At 39.9% G+C, this 12,487-nt stretch overlaps 1 long non-coding RNA gene across 2 annotated transcripts in view; it reads right to left on the bottom strand.

The window, feature by feature from the left end:
• Window positions 1-12,487, bottom strand: part of LOC117361475 — a 176,017-nt gene that overhangs the window by 112,396 nt on the left and 51,134 nt on the right. The gene's annotated exons all lie outside the window — the stretch shown is intronic.

Raw genomic sequence — 12,487 nt, 5'->3', positions numbered from 1 at the left:
ATTTTTAATTATGGACCCGATTTTTGGACGTCCAACTCTGGACATCATGATTCGGATTTAGACATCCTATTGAAAATACGTCTGTGTCTAAAGAGAAATATTCCAATGGGGTGAAAGTAATAGTGAATGAAGAAAAACTGAATGAAGAACTTACCCCCTCTTCTATTAAACTGCGCTAGCAGTTTTTAGCGCAGAGAGCCGCGCTGAATGGCCCGAGCTGCTCCCAACACTCATAGGAATTCTATGAGCATCGGGAGCAGCGGGGGCCATTCAGCGGGGCTAGCGCAGTTTAATAGAAGAGGCCCTTAGGGTTCCTTTTACTAAGCTCTTTTTACTAAGCTCCGTTAGAGCTTTAACGCACGGAATAGCACGTGCTAAATTGCTGCACGGGCTAGACCTTAATACCAGCATGGTGTTACTTCTAGCCACGTAGCATGGGTTTAACGCGCGCTAAAATGCTGCATGCACTAAAAATGCTAACGCAGCTTAGTAAAAGGAGCCCTTGGTTTATAACTTCAACTAGTCTTATAGCCCGTTACATTAACGGGTGCTAGAATATATGTGTGTGTGTCTGTCTTTATTTCTTTCTCTCTCTCTCCTTAGCCGCTTTCTGTATTTCTGTCTTTATTTCTGTCTTTCTTTTTCCTTGGCTGTCCACTACCATCCCGCACCCCTCCTGACCCGACTCCCGCTGTCTTTCTTTCTGTCTGTCTCTGTCCCTGGCCCCCTTTGTCTGTTTGTCTTTCTGTATATGTCCCTGGCCCTGTGTCTTTCTTCTTTTCTTTCTGTCTCCCTTCCTCCCTCTGTCTGTCAAAAGCAGCATTCCCTCCCCCTCTATTTCCCTCCCCCCACACCAGTTCCCTGTGCACCTGCCCCTGTGTCTTTATTCTTGTCTTTCTGTCTCCCTTCCTCCCTCTGTCTGTGCAAAGCAGCATTCCCTCCCCCTTCCATTTCCTTCCCCCCACACCAGTTCCCTGTACAGCAGCATTAGCATTTCCTCTACCCTCTTTCCCTTCCCATAGTGGCGACTACAAACGCGGGCCCGAGTCATTTGCCGCCGCCCCCCCCTTCCGTTCCCGCGGGCCCGACTGTCGATTTAAGCAGCGTGTGCATCAGTGTTCACACGCTGCTTCGGGTCCTTCTACTGCCCTGATTTACTCAGGCACGTCCGGAGCAAATCAGGGCATTAGAAGGGCCCGAAGCAGCGTGTGAAGACTGATGCATATGCTGATTAAATCGCCAGTCGTGCCCGCGGGAACGGAAGGGGGGGGCAGCTGCAAATGACTCGGGTCCCGGGCAGCGGAAAGTTGCTGGGTTCTGCAGGCCTCTCCACCCCACCATCCTAACGTCAAACTGATACCTGAGGCCGGCCACCACCACCACCACTTCCGCAGCTCTCTCGCGCTTCGGCCGGTAGGTGGAGAGCAGGGAAGCTTTTGTGATGCGCGAACATGCAGCAGCAGGACGGACCAGAAGCCGCGCATGTGCACTTCCTATGTGTCGCTACAGCTCACGGAAAAGCAGCACACACTTAGGAACTGCGCATGCGCGGCCTAGCATTTTATTATATTAGATGTATAAAAGTATTCTAAGACTCCAGCTAATCCAGAATACTGCAGCCAAACTGATCTTCTCAAAACGCAATTCTGACCATGCCTCCCCACTCCTTGCCAAACTTCATTGGCTCCCAATAATCTCCAGAATCCATTTCAAATGTTCCTGCCTGGCTTTCAAGATCATTCACGGAATCCTGCCTCCTCTTATCCCACTGTCTTTCAACTCCTCCAGTCCCGACTCCTCCAGAACTGCCCAAAGGCTTAAACTAGCCTTCCCCTCTCCACGTGGCATTCACTATTCAGGCAAACTGGGAAAATCCCTTCTCTTCAAAATCACAGGTCTTTGGAACGACCTCACCACCCCGCTGCGGAACCTGAGCTCCCTTCAGTTATTCCGCAAACAACTGAAAACCTGGCTTTTCAGCAAATTGTTGCTCTATCCTTCCCCCCTTTCTCTTCCCCCTTCTACACATAAGTTCATGTAATCCTTTTTCTTCTTCTCTACCCACTATTTAAATTCTTGTAAACCGTGTCGAGCTCCATTCTCATGGAGATGATGCGGTATATAAACTTAAGGTTTAGATTAGATTAGATTATATGTACTATTTTAAAAAGTAGCAAAATTAACGATTAACAATTGCTTATGAGCATGGGCTATTAATTATATTTAATTCTTGCCACATTATGAAAAATGGTAGAATATAAAGACATGTTCAAAATTGCAAATAATTTAATATTAGTTATCTGAACTCTCAATATGAAAGTATTGTTCAAGGAAATTAAAGTATACTGTATTTAAAAAAAAAAGAATCAGAAATTGCATAGCTAAAAATTCATTTTGCAAATATTGATGCAAAACGATCATTATTTTAATTTATAACTTACTATCATTTTGTCAGTTGTAGTCAAAATGCCATGAATTATTTTTAAATTGAGATCTTAACAGTAATCAAAGGGTTATACATCAAATGATTATATCTATATATACTTAAAGGATGAAGTTAGAATACACGTTGTCTTGAACTCCTTTGGGATGAATCTCTAATTAACACGGAAACACGTTTTGCCTATAAAAAATGCTTGTTGATTGCCAAGAGGTAATAGGATCTCATTCTGTTAGATTATGTTATCTTTAATGGGATGAGATGGAGAGTTACAGTAGTCACAGCTCTGTATTCCATCCTCTAGGCATTCTATACCACACTACAGATCGCATTAATAATCTTGACATTCACATCTGATGCAGGGAAATGGAACAGGAGAAGAAATGTTTCATTACCCCTGAGGTGTAACTGTAAAAGTAAAGAAAAAAAAGAATATTAAAGCTTTTGGATGTAATTTAAGCAGGCATGCTTGTATTAAGTGTTACTGCCTGGCAAAATGTATGGAAATGGATTGACATTAAAATATGAACTGAGTAGTGACAACACATTTTGTTCAGGGGCCAATAAAAAATGCTGAAGCATTCCCTAGAACCCAGTCCTCAGGGCACAGCCAGCTAGTCAGGTCTTCAAGACAGCCACAAAGGACATGCACGAGATAGGTTTGCATAATAAGAGAGCAGTGTATCAAAATCTATCTTAGGCACAATCATTTTAGATATCCTAAAAACCTGACTGGATGGATATGCCCCAAGGAATGGATTGAGAAGCACTTATTTGGACTTATAAAGACATTTGGCGTGGCGTTTCAGAAATGATGCACGAAACAGATGTTCAGGTTGGGAGTCTCAGGTTCCTCCATTATAGAACCTGTTCTAAAGCACATCCAACAATTTTTTATTTATAATTTATTAAAATTTGATATACCACATATACCAGACTGGTGGATCTAAGCCTTAATAGAATAGTGTTAACGTTCAATTTTTTTTAGCACCATTTATTTAATTCCTTCCTATACATGCAAATATATGCAAGATTAAGTTAGACCAAGTTGAGAATAATTAGGAAGTGTGGCCAAGTAGGGTGGGGGCAGGAAAGCCTGTAACCCAGCAGGAAACTCTGCCTATGTTAAGAAAGACTGAGGAAGAAAAAGCAAGTACTGTATCCTAATTGGGGAAGTAATGAGTCAAAGTCAAAAGTAGGGAGGAGTTAATATCCTGAGTGCCCTTGAAAATATCTCCCAAGGGGCAGAGGATGCTAGAAGGAGGAGGAAGGGAGGAAGTGTCCACAGTCACCCCTAAACACACTCACTTCTGGGCTTTGATGTCAGTAGGCGATGCTAGGTGCCATGGGCCTAGGCACTGGTTCTGGAAGCCACCTAGTATCACCTAATTTTTTGAATTTCATGAGGTTTCAATTGATTTTTAACGTTGCAACCAATTATCACGCCTAGATTGCACCTACCAGCGACTAACTTAAAGGTTTTAATTGGTTCTAACTTTCAGCACCTTTTCAACATACCAGATATTTGGGGCTCATTTTCAAAAAAGAAGAATGTTCAAAAGATGGCATAAACCATCACTTGGACATTTTAATCACCAAAACATCCAAGTGCTGATTTTTGAAACTGATTTTTAAATGTCATTTCCTCTCTAATACATCTAAATCGTAAGGGTGCATATTAGGGGTGTGTTTTGGGTGTGATTAGGGTGGTATTTGGACTTTGGACTTGAATGTCCTTTTTGAAGACGTTAAGGGTGTCACTTAGATGTTCGGAGCTAGATCTGTTTTAAAAATGAATAAAAGCCAAAAAGGTACCCAAACTGACCAGATAACCACTGGATGCATGAACCCCCACAAGTATTTCCCCAGTGGTCATTGACCCACTCCAACCACCCAAAGATGTGAAAAAAGCAGTATATACCAGCCTCTATGACATCTGCAAATATTAAGGGAAATCCTAGTACAGGGGTAGGGAACTCCGATCCTTGAGAGCCGTTTTCCAGTCGGGTTTTTAGGATTTCCTCAATGAATATGCATTGAAAGCAGTGCATGGAAATAGATCTCATGCATATTCATTGGGGAAATCCTGAAAACCTGATTGGAATACGGTTCTCGAGGACCAGAGTTCCCTACCCCTGTCCTAGTAGAACAACAAGCAGGTGTCCGGAGTAGCCTGTTGGGTGGTATAGTGAACCATAGAGAGCAAGATCCAGGTCTATATCCCATCCTACCCACTACATTTATGGTGGAAAGGATGAGCCCTGCAAAACCCACCCAGTACCTACTGTACTGCCATATAGGTGGCACTTGCAGTCAAGATAAGGGGGTTATGATGTATTGTATACCTGATACCCTTTATGTGAAGTTCACAGCAGTGCTACCTAAGGTGCTCCACTGCTCAGTTGGCATATCTTTCTGGCCAATCCAATATAATGCTGGCCCCTCCAACATCCAAATGGACTTGTTCTGAACATTTTGCATTTAGATATTTTGATTTTTGAAAATGGTCCTTTCTCTGAGGGGAGAGAAAGTGTCGCCAGTGAAGAAAGGCCAAGGTGGCCAGTAACGAGCAGAACTATTAAAAACATTGCAAAAATTCATTGACTTGTGCGTCAAAATAATTGGCTGACTGTGAGATGCATAGCAGACCAAGTAAACATCGATAGAGAAACAGGAAAATCTTAACTGAAAATCTTGGCATGAGAAAGGTGTGAGCAAAAATGGTCCTGAAGGAGCTCATCGATGAACAAAAGCAAAGGAAAGTTGAAGTTTGCCAAGACCTTTTAAAGGCAAGACAATGTTTTGGGCCATGTTGTCACCAGTGATGAAACATGGGTGTACAGTACCAATATAACCCTGAAACAAAATGTCAAAGTTCACAATGGAAGAAAGCCAATTCTCCATGACCAAAAAAGTTCTGTCAGTCTAAATCAAGAATTAAAACAATGTTGTTAACCTTTTTTGATATTAGAGGGATTATTCATTATGAATTTGTACCAATTGGACAAACAGTTAACCAAGTTTACTATTTGGAAGTGCTGAAAAGGCTGCATGAAAAAGGCTGCATGAAAATAACCTGAACTTTTTGTCAACATCTCATGGCTCTTGCATCATGACAATGCACCAGCTCTCACAACACTGTGAGGGAGTTATTAGCCAGAAAACAAATAACTGTATTGGAGCACCCTCCATACTCATCTGATCTGGCCCCCAATGTCTTTTTATCTTTACTCGAAGATAAAGGAAATATTGAAAGGAAGACATTTTGATGACATTCAGAACATCAAGGATAATACGATGATAGCTTTAATGGCCATTCCAGAAACAGAGTTCCAAAATTGCTTTGAAGGGTAGACTAGGCGCTGGCATCAGTGCATAGATTCCCAAGGAGAGTACTTTGAAGGTGACTGTAGTGATATTCAGTAATGAGATATGTAGCACTTTTTGTAGGATGAATTCATAAACTTAATTGTCAGACCTCGTACACTTAGGTAAGAACACTTATACCAGCATAGAACTAGTAAAAGTGCTTTCATCTACAGTAAATGCTGGAAACACAAGTAACGTGTTCATAATTGAATACTATAAGTGTGAGTCTTGCCATACATAACCCAGGTTCCAGTTATTTTTAGGTCTAACTGTGAAATATGCGCTAGGTAAGACATGCATAAATTTAGCAGTTACATGTATGTATATGACATTATTCTAATAGTTTCAATGTGTAACTAGCATGTAAATGTTAACATATTATTCATAGGATTAATTCCATTTTTCTTTTTACTCTTTGTTAATGATTATTCACAGCAGAGAAGACAGAAATACTGATTAATTTAGAGCCAGCATTCAGTCTTCACCTTCACTTTGCTTGAGAGGTTATATATTTCCCAGATTCACCTGAAACTCATTCCTTAAATCAGATTTATTAGTTTTTAAATTGGTACTATTAAGTTTTAATACACCTTTGAAGGACACATTCATAGATTACAAGTGATAACACCTAATGAAATATTTAAACCAATTATGTAGCTTGTATTTCTTTGATTTACAAGATACTTTGACATTTACTTCTGTCTCTTTTTTTCAAAATATTCTTGTATAACTTTACATTTATCAACTCAGGATATTACACAACATTTGAAGGTTTCAGTTATGGAATGAGACCCGTTTTTGAACATTTTTGTTTATTCGTATGCTAGGCAACACATTTTGAGAAGATAGACAAGAGGATTTAAGGATACTTCTTTTTTTTATGGGGGGGTGATATGTTTCATGTGTAGCTGTACAAGCAACACAGGATGCATTTCATTTATCAATCAACAGCGTATTCCCACTTGTCATGGCTGCCATGCCAGTATTAACCTTGAGGAAGAAAATCAAAACATCCAAGAAACATGTTTATCAGTAAGACAGCTGTGAGGATAGCAGTTGCCATTTCAATTAGTTGAAACACCAGTGACTTCAATGAAGCTACAGCCTATTATCAAAGTAATCCATTCTAAGTTGGCAAAATACTGACACTAAGGCCTGGATTCTATAAACGGTGCCAGTATCGGTGGCCACATAAGAAACAGCCATCAATCACATGTCAATCACACACTGGTGCTGATTGTAGGATTGCGGCTATTTTTTTGTGTTATTTTTTTAAACATAAGCACCTTAAATGTAGGCCAGCATTTTAAAGGCCTACATTTAAGGCACTGGTCTTACGCCTACAGAGGCGCATAGGGACACCTACAGATGCCTAAGGCCACTTCTGGTGCAAACCATGCCCCTGCCAGCCTTAAGCGACTCTATGCACCTCCGCAGGTGTAAGACTGACGCCTTAGAAAGGCACCTTCAATTTATTTTTAGAAATGTACTCCCTGATTGGTCAGTTAGGCGGTGGTAGGGCACCTACCGTCATCTAAGTGTGGCACGTCCTGTACGGAATTTCAGTCTAAGGGTCCCTTTTACAAAGCTGCAGTAGTAATGCTGTCATGGTAAATGCACTGGTGCCCATAGGAATGGACTTTGGTACATTTACCATGGCAGCATTACTACCAAGCCTTTGTAAAAGGGGCCCTAAATGTTAACATTTTATATATGTAATGTAATGTAATTTATTTCTTATATACCGCTACATCCGTTAGGTTCTAAGCGGTTTGAAGAAAGTATACATTAAGATTATAAATGAGAAGTAAGAAGGTACTTAAAAAATTCCCTTACTGTCCCGATGGCTCACAATCTAACTAAAGTACCTGGAAATTAATAAAGAAGAAAAAATAAAGATGGTTGAAAAAAGAAAAATTCTATGTGAACTTATAGGATGGAAATTAAACTGACAGTGAAGAACTGTATGAAAAATACATATGGAATTCAGTTAGAGAGGGTAGGTTACAATCTATTTATGGTATTTGTTTAATTGGAAGGTGTTAAGGTGGGTAATTTGGGGGAAGGTTATCTGAAGGTAGGTGAATCTTCTGGAGGTAAAAGAGGAGGGGTTAAGATATTTGGATGAATTTTTTGAAAAGCAGGGTTTTGATTTCTTTTCTGAATGTTTTGAAGTTGTCTGATATTGTCATAAGATTGGAGATGGAATGGTTGATTAATGGTTACATAACCTGTCTTAAAGGACAGCCTTGATCTGTTTTAAAAGTGTGCTTATTAGGGATTCATTTTGAAAGATTAAAATGTGTATACAATACATTTTAGTGAATGGGACGGGATAAGGATAGGGCTGGTTAGACACCTTTACTAAAGTTTGCTGTGTGCTAAATGCTATTAGTATAAACCTATTAGCCAAAAGACTCAGGGCATGGTAATGTCCTTTAGTGTGTGTTAAGCTTTAGTAAAAAGGATCCCTTAATTTAAAAGCAATTAAATCAGAATGAAATTCTTTAAACTAGGGTACCCAAATAGCACAGTTTTATAAATCTCTTTCTAATTGTGTCTATATTGCCATGACCAGAAAAAACTATACGTTCCTGCCAGTGATAATGTACGTCTGCCATCATTTAGGGTCAGCCATTTTGAAAAAGAGCTACAAGAGGAAAAAAAAAAGTAAGAAAAGTAATAATGACAAGCAAACCTCTCGGATTCCTGTTGAACATGTCCATGGTCCTGATCTGCCCCCATCTTGACCTATCCTTCCAAGAGTCATAAAGTCTATAGAAATATGTTCTATGAAGTACCACTTCATGGTCTTGCAGGTCCACTCATTTACCAGTCACCCCTTGGGGGCAGCCTCTCTATCCCTATTGACCCTTTCTGGAGTTGAGGGGTATCTAGTTGAAGTAGAGGCAATTCTATTTACTGCTGCCTCACTAACATCATCTTTTAAAAGGTATCAGTTGAACACAGATGTTTCATCATACTCTCTGGCATATCAATGAGTTCATTTGCACACACTTGTTTGTAACAGATTCTGTGTCTGGGTAGTTAGAACCAACATCAAGCCACAGCATGATGTCTCAAACATTGGTTCTATCTACCCAGACGCGGCGAGACCCAGACAACTGCAACAACCATGGACTACCTCTTTAGCACATATTAATATATATCAGTAACTTGGTTCCATTGCATAAAAAAGACCCCTGTGATAAAATGCCATCTATTAATGGAATTAGTGCACACTAATGCTTTGGCACATATTAATAGCTTTAGCAGTAAATTATTTTTGTACATATTACAAATTTTAGGGTGCATTAGAGAATCAAATGCAGCTAATGAATCCACATACCTAGAAGGTGGAAGAATAATGCCATACATTATTTAACCTTTCCTACAATGAAAGTTTTTCATGCATAAAAAATATTGCAGAGGCATGAATAGGGACCATTATATTTTAGGCTACATTCTGATTAAGGCTGTAAGTTCATCACAGTTAACTCAGCAAAAAAAAAAAAAAAATTTTTAATAAAAACTGCAGAAATGATGTAGTCTTTAATCACTAAACAGTTTGTATCCAAAACATATGGTCCAATTGGGTTATAAACTGGGACATGACATGGTCTGTATTTTGAAAAACACTTCTTCCTCAGGGGTCCTAAGGGTATTAAAACCACATTCTGGGGAACCATATAGTATACAACTAGATGAAAAAAAGGCAATTTGGTAGACTGAAAAATGAGTCAAGGTAGCTCCTTTGCAGTGTGATATAGAAAGCTTTATGCCTATACACTGGTCAGTTGATGGGAGGTAGACCAAAGGACAAATTTACCATCCAAGAACAGGTCTTAAATCTCTTTTAGTGTGAGGTAATTTTCCTAAGATTAACTTCCATGCAGTCCAGGAGCTGTCTTGGTCTCTTATGCTGCTGCGCTTCCAGAAACTCTCAATCACCCTTGAACAGGAAAGCTTGCAGTTTCACAGGAGTCATCCTATCTGCACTCACTAATCCGTTTCCTTGACAACCTCTTCCTTCCAGTGCATACATTTCAAACTCAAACTGCCACACATTCAGCAGTCCTAATACTTGAGGCTGCAATCCACAGTGATGATTTTAAACCCCTATATCTTTATGTTAATACACTGAGTAGCAGAACAGAAAATATATGCACATACCCTTTACTCCCATGGTGCATGATACTTCTATCCTGCTACACATAATTGCAAATTAGAGTCAATTATCAACAATTAGTTATGTCAATTTATACCAAATTAGGCAATTTGGCTCTGATTCTATAAACGGTGCCCAAAGTTAGGCAACAGTAAGTTCCATACCACCGTATAACTTAATTGATTTAATTGGTACACTAATTGGCTCCTGGTGGTGAGGAAATTGCAATTAAAAAAAAAACCAGAAGTACCTAAGAGCTCCTCCAAAAAGGCCGCTGTTATCACACCTACAGAAGCACCTTAGGATGCTAATGCCACTGTAGGCATGGGTAACGCTGGAAGTAGCATTAAGCATTGTAAGTTGCCTCCATAGGTATTATTCTTGTGAAAGGTAGGTGCTGGAAATATAGACATTTAAAACCCTGGGCTACATTTCTGGTGCCTACCTTTCCCGTAACATAGTAACATAGTAAATGGGGGCAGATAAAGACCTTAACAGTCTATCCAGTCTGCCCATAAGTTATAATCATTAAAAAATACATTATTAGATTAACTTGTCTCTTCTTTGATATTTCTTGGCCGTAGACTATGAAGTTTGGCATTGACCTAGCTTGCCATCCAAGGTCACTCCAGCCTATCCAACCATCCCGTTGTTTGCAGGAAAACTACCGTAAAGTCTGGCCAGTAATATCCTCATGATCCATATTAGTGGAGCTCACATTGATGCCCACCCTAGCCCACCCCAGCCCATTCTACACCAAATCGCCATATATGGGACACAGACTGTGCAGATTTGTCCAATACTGGCCTTAGTTCTTTAATTTACATCCTTCATTTTCTAATTAGAGATCCTCTATTTTTATCTCACGCTTTTTTTTTAAATTCCATCACCATTTTCCTCTCCACCACTTCCCTCAGGAGGGCATCTACCACCCTCTCCATGAAGAAGAATTTCCTAGCATTGCTCCTAAGTCTTCCTTCCTGTAACCTCAAATTATGCCCTCTAGTTTTACCATTTTTTTCTTCTCTGGCAAATATTTGGTTCTATATTAATGCCTTTCAAGTATTTCCCTGTCCCTCCTCTCCTCCAGAGTGTATATATTTAGGTCTTCCAGTCTCTTCTCATACTTTTTTTGTTCAAACCTCTTACCATTTTCATCGCCTTTCTCTAGACCGCTTCATGTCTTTTTATATCCTTCACCAGATACAGCCTCCAAAACTGAACACAATACTCCAAGTGTGGCCTCACCAATGACCTGTATAGGGGCATCAATACCTCCCTTCTTCTGCTGGTTACTCCTCTTTCTATACAGCCTAGCATCCTTCTGGCTACAACCACCACCTTATCACACTATTTAGATGCCTTTAGATCCTCAGACACAATTACCCCAAGGTCCTTCTCTCCATCTGTGCTTATCAGCTTCTCACCTCCCAGCACATACAGTTCCCTCAGATTTCTACCCCTAAATGCATCACTATGCACGTCTTCGCACTAAATATCACTTGCCAAATGCTAGACCATTCTTCTAACTTTTGCAGATCCTTTATCATATTTTCCACTTCCTTTGGGGTGTCCACTGTGTTACAAATCTTGGTATCATTTACAAAAAGGCTAACCTTACCTTCTAGCATAGCCGTGATTATGTACCCAGTGCCATTGTGTGATTGGCATGCGATTGGTGGCCATTTTTTAGGCATCTGCTGATAATGACATTGTTTATAGAATTCTGGCCAATGTGAAAAAAATGGCATTATTCTATAACTGAACATAAGAATAGCCTTACAGGGTCAGACCAATGGTCCATCTAGCCCAGTATCTTGTCTTCATGGAGGCTAAGCCAAGTCACAAGTACCTGGCAAAAACCCAAATGGTAACGGCATTCCATGCCACTGATCCAGGCTAAGCAGTGGCTTCTCCCATGTCTGACTCAACAACAGACTATGGACTTTTCTTCCAGGAACTTGTCAAAAAGTTGTTTTGTTTTGTTTTTTAACCAGCTGCATTAACCACTCCTACCACATCCTTTGGCAGCACATTCCAGAGCTTTAACTATTCTGAGTGAAAAAAAATATTTTCTCCTATTTGTTTTAAAGGTATTACTCTGTAACTTTATCAACTGTCCCTTAGTCTTTATAAATCTTGGTGCAGAAAAAAATCAATCCACTTGAATACATTCTACACTACTCAGGATTTTTCAGACTTCTATCATGTCTCCCCTCAGCAGTCTCTTTTCCCAGCTGAAAAGCCCTAACCTCTTTAGTCTTTCCTCATAAGAGAGGAGTTCCATTCCGTTTATCATCTTGGTTGCTCTTCTTTGAACCTTTTCTAGTGAAATAAGGACACTAGATCTGAATGCAATACTCAAGGTGAGTTCACACCATTGACCGACATAGAGGCATTATAACATTCTTCATCTTCTTTACTATCCCTTTTCTAATAATTTCTAACATCTTTTTTGTTTTCTTGACCGCTGGCACACGTTGGGTGGAAGGTTTCAGCGTATTGTTCAT

The sequence above is a fragment of the Geotrypetes seraphini genome, chromosome 5 (assembly GCF_902459505.1).
Source record: "Geotrypetes seraphini chromosome 5, aGeoSer1.1, whole genome shotgun sequence".
Taxonomy (NCBI): domain Eukaryota; kingdom Metazoa; phylum Chordata; class Amphibia; order Gymnophiona; family Dermophiidae; genus Geotrypetes; species Geotrypetes seraphini.
The sequence above is the reverse complement of the archived record's forward strand: the minus strand, read 5'-3'. Positions and strand labels throughout refer to the sequence as shown.